Source organism: Schistocerca serialis, chromosome 2 (genome assembly GCF_023864345.2).
Source record: "Schistocerca serialis cubense isolate TAMUIC-IGC-003099 chromosome 2, iqSchSeri2.2, whole genome shotgun sequence".
Taxonomy (NCBI): domain Eukaryota; kingdom Metazoa; phylum Arthropoda; class Insecta; order Orthoptera; family Acrididae; genus Schistocerca; species Schistocerca serialis.
In genome coordinates this window covers 1117189746-1117198846 of record NC_064639.1, presented here as the reverse complement: position 1 = coordinate 1117198846, position 9101 = coordinate 1117189746, and positions in this window count along the sequence as shown.

The window sequence follows — 9101 nt, the reverse complement described above, 5'->3', positions numbered from 1 at the left end:
TGAAGCGAAAGGAAGAGAAAAGATGATTAGGAAGGGTGAATTAACTAGTACACCAATGGCTGCTATAACCAATTATAAAACAACATATTTAGGCTCTGTAGTGTCCAAGTATTTAGGCGGCCTGCATGATAAGGTGTTTGGTTTAAGATTTGATAATGGTAAGCATTATATTGGTGATTCAGAAGTTAATTTTCAGAATGATGACATTATAATCAAGGATAAACGAATTAAAGCTACTGAAGGGTTAATGAATCTTCTAACACAGAAAGATGTAGGAGATACAATACCACTTGATGACCATGAAAATTATGGAGATATATTAAAATTAACAAATGCTATATATCAGAACAACGATCCCACGAAAGGACCAAAATCAAGCATTAGTGAAAAATACAACAAATTAATTAAACCAATATACAACTCAATAAAGAAGAAACGTGGTAACTCTCAGACTGGAAATGGTTTTGTTAAGAAATACAGTGACAGACCAGTTGAATGCATCTGGATGGATGACGTCCGGGACCTAAGTGATAGACTTATGGTTATCCACGGTGAAGAAAATGCAGGGAACACCAACTACCACAATGAAAATTTGCAATAACTAAAATGCTCAGTAATAAGTTTAATGACTTTATTATCGATAATCCAAAAGGGATACCTTACCTAATTAGATTTCTAAACAACCTCCCTCACACCTTCTGGAAATCTGAAAGAGGTGGGAAAGGTTTAGTGAACACGCTAATTAATAATCTCCCGGTTGAATTGCACCTTCCTGGATACAACTACTGCGGCCCTGGCACCAAATTACAAGAAAGATTAGCTAGAGGAGATGCAGGAATCAATTCTTTAGACGAAGCATGTAAACAACATGACATTGCTTGCAGGGATCATAAGGATTTGGAGAATAGACACGTAGCTGACAAAGAACTACAAAGAGCTGCAAAGGAAAGGATGTTCAGTAAAGATGGTTCACTTGGAGAGAGATTAGCTTCCACAGCTGTTGCTGGAATAATGTTTGGGAAAAGAAAACTGGGGCTAGGCTTAGATGATAATGGCTGGGCATTGTGAAGAAGTGTAATTTTAATGCAGCAATTGCATTAAAATTTTTCAATTAATAAATGAAAAGATTTAGTATTGATTACAGTGTTCCCTCCAGTGGGAATCCAAGAGCAAAATCTATTAAAATAAAACTGTCCAATGACGATCTGAAAAGTCATGGGTTTCTTGATGCTTACCTTACACCTACTCAAATGAAACAGAAAGAAAGTAAACTTAAAAAAGGTGGTAGTCTACTTTTGACAATTGCTATACCTGTTTTGAAAAAAATGTATCATCAACTGCTCAATAAGAAAAAGGGCTCTGGGGTGAGTGAACACGAAGGTTCCTACCGTTGATACTTGCTGCGTTGGGAGCGATCGGTTCTTTCGCAGGTGGTGCTGCGGCCATTACAAGTGCCGTTCATAAAAAACAGAAGGAGGATGCAGAATTGGCTGAACAGAAGAGACACAATCTAGCAATGGAAAAGAAGGGATCTGGAATGAAAAAAAAAAGTTCAAAAAAATAATCGCAGACTACCCTCATGCTTTAAGCAACTTTGACATAGTTAAATTAGCAGAAGATTTGAAAATTGAATCTTTCAGAGGTGTTTACATGATGGATGATGTGGGGCGGCGGATGATTTTGTGTAAAATAATAATTTACTGTATAAATGATTGCATGTTGAATCAGTTTCTAGCTTTTAGAATGTTGTTATTGCTGTCTTTTGCCGTTCTCAGCACTGGCTCTCTATTTACTCCGTGACCCCCAGAAAGTGATTTAATAAAACTTGGAGCCAGTAAATAGATATCCTAGTGCCCACTTTACCTGAGAATGTTCTTATAGCTGCAGCTTATAGCTCTGAGGAATTAGGAGATTGTCCGGGATTTCTAATCAAAAACGGTTTTCCAAAATAGTTGAGTATATTCTGAAATTCACTGATAAAAACCACAAGTATCCCTACAACCTAACTAACAGAGCAGTTCAGAGTCTAATGCGCTGATGCAACTATAAATGTCCGAATTAAATGTTAAAAAGAATGCTCGCCATAATTTGATGAAAATACTTCATCAAACGCCACGCTAAATATTTGGTAGAATGTCTGTCCCGCGACGGCACGTGAAAATACGACAATACGCAAACTGAAGCTAGTTAATGAAAATCATCCCAGAATTAACACTTCACATATAATGTTTTCATAGTTCCGCGTATCTCTAGTAACTTAATACGGCACCCGAGGCTGTTTGTAGCAGATACACTGATGCGACGCGACTACCGACACAGATGGCGTGTCATTCAGCGTCTGGAGAGAACTGGGGCCTTGCTTCCTCGCGCAGTGTTCTTATATATAAAGCCGCGGTGCGGACGGCTGAGGGAACGCCTGATCAAATCCGCTATCCCGACTAGCCGCTGGGCTAGTAACGCACCACTTCAAGTTACATAATAATTTATAGCTTCTTTGGCTGATGGCCGAAGAAGCTCTTAATTTAAACGTGCATTCAGCACGCAGGTAAGTATTGATAATAAAATTTTGACGTGGCTAAGTTAAATACTTTAGGCGAGAGAATTAATTTAATTGCCCTGCACGCACTAGATGAGCTCTGAACTGGCCCTGTTGAGATCCGCTATCGCTATAATTTTATAGGTATTAAAGAGAAACTTTACACATTTTCATAATCATAGCGGACCTCCAACCTATTTAAATCTAAACATCCTAGCCTTATTTACTAGCCTACTTAATCTATCTTGCTTCCTTCAGTTTTGAGACGAAAACCAGAAAATCATGAATTTCCACTAAAATCTTAATATGTGAAATCCAAAGTACTGTTTTTATTAAATCATTATGAAAGATGAATCTAAATATAAATTTTGAAGTCTCTAGCTCTGTTCTGTTGCGCCAATGATTTTTCCAGAAAAACGTCCAAATCTCGGAAATGGCTGAAGTTATCGAACTGATATTTAACACACATTAATTTAGTATTATTTCTGACATGCTAGAAAAGTTTTAGTTCATGTGCTTGATTTTTAAGGTATTGCTCAACATTTATGACGTCAGAGCTAGTTACAGCAGACTGGCTGGCACACAATGGAAACTGATGTGAATTTACTACAGCGTGAGTAGGCTGCTTCCCTACATCACCCTCTACTTAAATTTTTTGTTTATGAATGTTAATGAATGAAAAAAAAAATTTAATTACAAAAAGGTAAGCAAGAGTACAGTTTAACTTCCTATGAAACATCAAAATTGAAATATAAACCTGTATAAACATTAAAGAAAACTGATTACCTACATTAATTATTTAAATTGTAGGCATGTTCACTGCCTTTTAAACAATGTCATTACTCAAAATTTTAAGCAAAGTCAATGAAATATTTTGGCATACATATTGCCTTAGACAAACAAACACATACAAATTGAAAAATTATGAAAATCTTAACTACATTAAATACATTTTTACATACACAAATTCAAAGAAAATAACATGATACATAAACAGATGATTATCTCTTAGCAGTCTTTTCTAAACCTGAAAGTAAAGTTCACAAATAATTTTTACACACGTGGTTGTAGCCGCTTAGGCTGGCGTCCTACACTTCCATTCACAAGGGTAGAGGAGGGGAAGTTGCTATGGTGTGCGTCCTTCACGTTCTCTCTAAATTACATGGGGGAAAGGGGACAGGTCACTGTGAGTTGTGTCCAAGTCACTCCACGCTTTCACGCAGCTACCAGGCTGCCATTATCTGGTTTGTCCTGTAGAACAAACAAAAAGAGTGCCTCAGACTCTGTTCACTTAATATCTGTGGGTGGGTCACAATGAAATGGGGATATATACATTTTATCCTTCAACATTTTTCTGGAACAAAGTTAACAGAACCTTTTCAATTTTACTCTCGTGGTTACTTAACTGTCATAAAATCGTTAAACAAATGGCTCAAAACGCCTTTAGTCATGTACTAGAGAAAATCTATGCTCAAGGCATACAATCATAAATCATATTTAATCTGAATTTCTTATTTCTGGGCCGGAACACTGAACCAATGCTCGGTACATTCCTGATACATTTGTATTTTAAGCACTTAACTGACTCATCTTTGATTACCTTATTCTTAGAGATAGTATGAGTATGATTAGTGGTTGTTTTCTCAGCTTCTTTGTACATGTGAGTAACTTTTGGTAACAGTACAATTGTGAGTGTTCAAAACACACTACGTTTAGTTGACTACAAAATCCACTTATTGGTCCTCTGCTGTTGCCAGTTCCACATCTGCAATTAGGTACTTACTTACTTTGAAGTGTATTTATGCGGAGCTAAAATAATGTTTTACGTCTGTCATTATGTACTTACTTACTTTGCTAGTGTATGGACTTAGGTAATACTCACTCCATTTAAATTTAAAGCATAGGAAAGCACATTTATTTCATATTCATAGTGTATTGCAGCTGATTAGTTTGCTTATGTGGCAATCCATTTCCACTCGATCGGACGCTGAAACCTCAGGTAGTCTCTCTCGGACCTACCACTAAAGTGCATCAAGTAATTATGGACGAGCGTAATGCTAAATTCCTTAAACCTATAGGACACCATGAGCTGCTCTGTCTCATTTAACATAAGGGTACCTATGGACGCATTCACGCCTCCAACTCATAACCTCAATACGTGTAGGTGTATCCTGTCACACACTACACTAAAATAATGGCCAGCTCCAACCTTATAAATACTTCAGGGACGTGTCCTTCACGTCTCAACCACAAACACTGTTCAATTCTATTACACTGCCTTTCCTTGCTACACCAGGTGAGTTTATCCTTACAACTTATCTGCATATTTTTCATAACACTAAGCAATCTCTTTTACTATTTCTTAGTTAGCTCTAATGTATACACTAGGTTTCACTACCACTTCAGATCCTGCTTGTACATGAATTCATATATCTTTTTAAATTACTGTTTGTGGACCATTTCCAATACAACAACACTTTGTACTTACTATATTACCAGGGTACTACACATATTTGTTACTCAAATACATTTTATATCTTAATTACGTCATACTTCTCAACTGTTCGTCACTATTAGGTTTGTCACATTAGGTTTTTTTTTTTCACTAATCGGTAAATAGAATGGTTACATAACTCATGGCTTGATAGCTATGACAGAAAATTTTCATATCTGGAAAGAAGAGGTCGAAATTTTTGTGGATAGGAAAGATGAAGAATGAGTGAGACCTGAAATGGAAAGAAGATCTCACACAGCTGGGACTGCACAGCTGCCACACTGTGTAGAGGTTACAGAACAACCTCCTCCCTACAGCATTCATTGGTTTAATGCTGTAAAGAAGAGTTAGAAAATTTAGGTGGATAGAAAAGATGAAGAGTGAGTGAGACCTGAAAAGGAAAGAAGATCTCACACAGCTGGGACTGCACAGCTGCCACACTGTGTAGAGGTTACAGAACAACCTCCTCCCTACAGTATTCATTAGCTTAATGCTGTAAAGAAGAGTTATAACGGAAAATTATATGTGTTGTAAGAAGATGTCGAAATTTTTGTAGATAGGAAAGATGAAGAATGAGTGAGACCTGAAAGGGAAAGAAGATCTCACACAGCTGGGACTGCACAGCTGCCACACTGTGTAGAGGTTACAGAACAACCTCCTCCCTACAGCATTCATTAGTTTAATGCTGTAAAGAATTAGAAATTTTAGGTGGATAGAAAAGATGAAGAGTGAGTGAGACCTGAAATGGGAAAGAAGATCTCACACAGCTGGGACTGCACAGCTGCCACGCTGTGTAGAGGATACAGAACAACCTCCTCCCTACAGCATTCATTAGCTTAATGCTGTATTGATAACCATACCAGAAAATTTTATGTGTTGGAAGATGATGTCGAAATTTTTTGTGGATGGGAAAGATGAAGAATGAGTGAGACCTGAAAAGGAAAGAAGATCTCACACAGCTGGGACTGCACAGCTGCCACACTGTGTAGAGGTTACAGAACAACCTCTTCCCTACAGCATTCATTAGCTTAATGCTGTAAAGAAGAGTTAGAAATTTTAGGTGGATAGAAAAGATGAAGAGTGAGTGAGACCTGAAAAGGAAAGAAGATCTCACACAGCTGGGACTGCACAGCTGCCACACTGTGTAGAGGTTAAAGAACAACCTCCTCCCTACAGCATTCATTGGTTAAATGCTGTAAAGAAGAGTTAGAAATTTTAGGTGGATAGGAAAGATGAAGAGTGAGTGAGACCTGAAAGGGAAAGAAGATCTCACACAGCTGGGACTGCACAGCTGCCACACTGTGTAGAGGTTAAAGAACAACCTCCTCCCTACAGCATTCAGTGGCTTCCTATGAATCTGCCAGGTCGATCTGAAAATACTTTATGATGCCTTTTTAGAACCTGTCTCAGTTCTTCCTTCTGATTGGCGGAAATTTTATCGATTTCCTGCAACTTAGCTTCTATCTTGTCTAAAATAATTGCTTATTCTTCTTCTTGTGTGTTCAGCTTATTGTTATTAAGATTAACATCCTCGTCCCAATACCTCCTATTTTTCAGAACTCGTATAGGCAGCTCCCAAGTTTCATGATCAGTTACTACATGTTTATCACTAAAAGGTACTATAATTACTCCGGTTATTGGCAAGACCATTTTTAACTGGCTTCTTTCAAAGTCAACAACACTCTGATATTTTGACAAGAAATCTATGCCAATTAAAACCTCAATACTGAGATTATTTACAATTAAACATGGATGATCAATTAAATTACCACTTATGTTAAAGGGTAATAAAGCTTCTTGCTTTACCGTTTTTGAAACCTTGCCAGTAGCACCAATTATTCTTAGTCCTGATACCCTCATTACTGTAAGCTTGTCCTTACCAGGTAATGCATCAAAGAAGGACTGAGATATTGCACTCACCTCACTTCCACTGTCTAAGAGACAACGTACATTGATACCCAACATATTCACTATTATTATAGGGTGGCTTATTCTAGGTTGTACAGGTGGTTCCTCAAATTCATCTAATAGTTCCTTTTGGATTTGTCTCCAACTAAAGTGATCAACATCTGTCTTCATTACATTTAGGTCACAGTGTGTAGGGGTTTCCTGAATTACATTTTCAGCTGCCTTTTCCAGTCTGTCTATTAATTTTAAATCGAAACACCGCACGACTTCATTACATTTAGTTTGCTGAACATGACCCAAATTACTATAGTCTGAGCGATTCTGCGCCTCCAGACCGGGCATAACATTAGTTACAGCTAAACCACTTTCACCATTATCGTCGGTTTCCTTCTCAAGTGACAACTGGTCACAGCTACTGGGTTCATTGACCCCAAACAGCCTACCCTCTACATTCCTACTTATCTCCTGTCCTAAATCTATTAGTACATTATCAACATCCTGCACAGGCACTTTAGATAAGAGCACATCATCCTCATCGTAAATATAAGAATGAATTTCTTCTGCTTCTTCACCTGTCAATTCAGTATTTTGTAGCTCATCCCTACTGTTACACTGCTGCGCCTTCTCTTTCTCTTCCCACTTAGAAAGCGTTTCTAACACGGTATCTATCAAATACTGTGAGTGATCTAATATTTCTGTTGTATCCTTAGGTGCTACCGACATTTCATCCATCTGTTCAGTTTGAGTATTCTGATCTGTCTTACCCATTCCCTTAACTACTGGCTTAGGAAAAGTAACCGCCTGGTGAGCGCCAGTGTCCTCATAGACGGGAACTAGTTTTCCTGCCTAGGTCTACTACTGTTTCCTTTATTTTCATTATAGTTAGCTGGCATAGCCTTACTTTCCGTACTGTTGTTTACATGCATATTTCTGTTTGGAACAAAATTATTATCCCTTGGACGCCATTGTTGGTTCTGATAATTATTTCCCCAATTCCTATCTCTCTTAGGATGACGAACACCTACTGTTCTGATGTTTACATTGCCATTTTGCTCGTTCCTAAAATTACTATTATTATTATTGGCATTACGGTTATTATGTGCTTGCTCCTCATTGGCAGCAACACGTTCTACACGTTCCAAATATTCAATGAAACGATCCAGATTGTCTCTAGGGGCTGATATAATTCTAGTTTGCCAGTACCATGGCAGTTTGGCTTCCAGACCTAGTATAATCATTTCTGGTTTTAGCTTTTCCGCCAAATGTGACAAACGTGAAATCCATGACCTAGCAAACTCTTTAATAGATTCCTTGCCTGCATTGAAGCGTTTTCCACTCCAAAATTCTCTCAACACTTCATTTTGCTTATTGCTAGACCAATATTCATTAATAAAAGCTGTTTTAAATTCCGCTAAAGTTTTACATTTCAACATAACATCAGCTGACCAACGCATGGCGTCACCTGCTAAATGGCTTCTAATAAATGAGATTTTCTCTCGCTCAGACCAAGTTGGTGGAATCACATCTTCAAAATCGTTCCAGAAATCTAGCGGGTGGATATTTTTATCTGGATCGAACCGCAAGAACTGCCGACACCCGATAAAAGCGGCGTTTGCAGCTACAACTTGTTGTATATTACCATTACCAGAAGTTACTGAAGCTACTTTACTCTCAATGTTAGCAATGTTAGTACTGATATTTTCTACTTTCATTTCAACATTATCTACTCTTTGTACAATATGAGTAGTGTCAGTTTTGATTGCTTCTACTTCTGCTTGACATACGTTTACTTTTATACTGACGTTTTTAAATCTATCTGAGCACAGTTCAGATTCCGCCTCGATCTTTTCTGTTAACTTGTGCTCCAGCTTCGCATCTTCCATTTGGAAGTCTTTGCGAACCTCAGCAACTTCGGATTTTATTGTTTTATACATTTCAGAAAACTGTTGAGCAACCTTTTTCTTAATATCCTCATGATTGCAATCAATTTTATAATTCAAACTGTCTAGATCCTCCTTCAACTTATTGCAACCAGCCTTGAAGGTATCGTCCATTACCTCCAATCGTTTATTAAAATTAGTTTGGCTGGCCATAATCTCATACTTTAATTCAGCATTATTGGATTCTAATTTATTGTCCATTGCCTCAAACCGTTTATTAAAA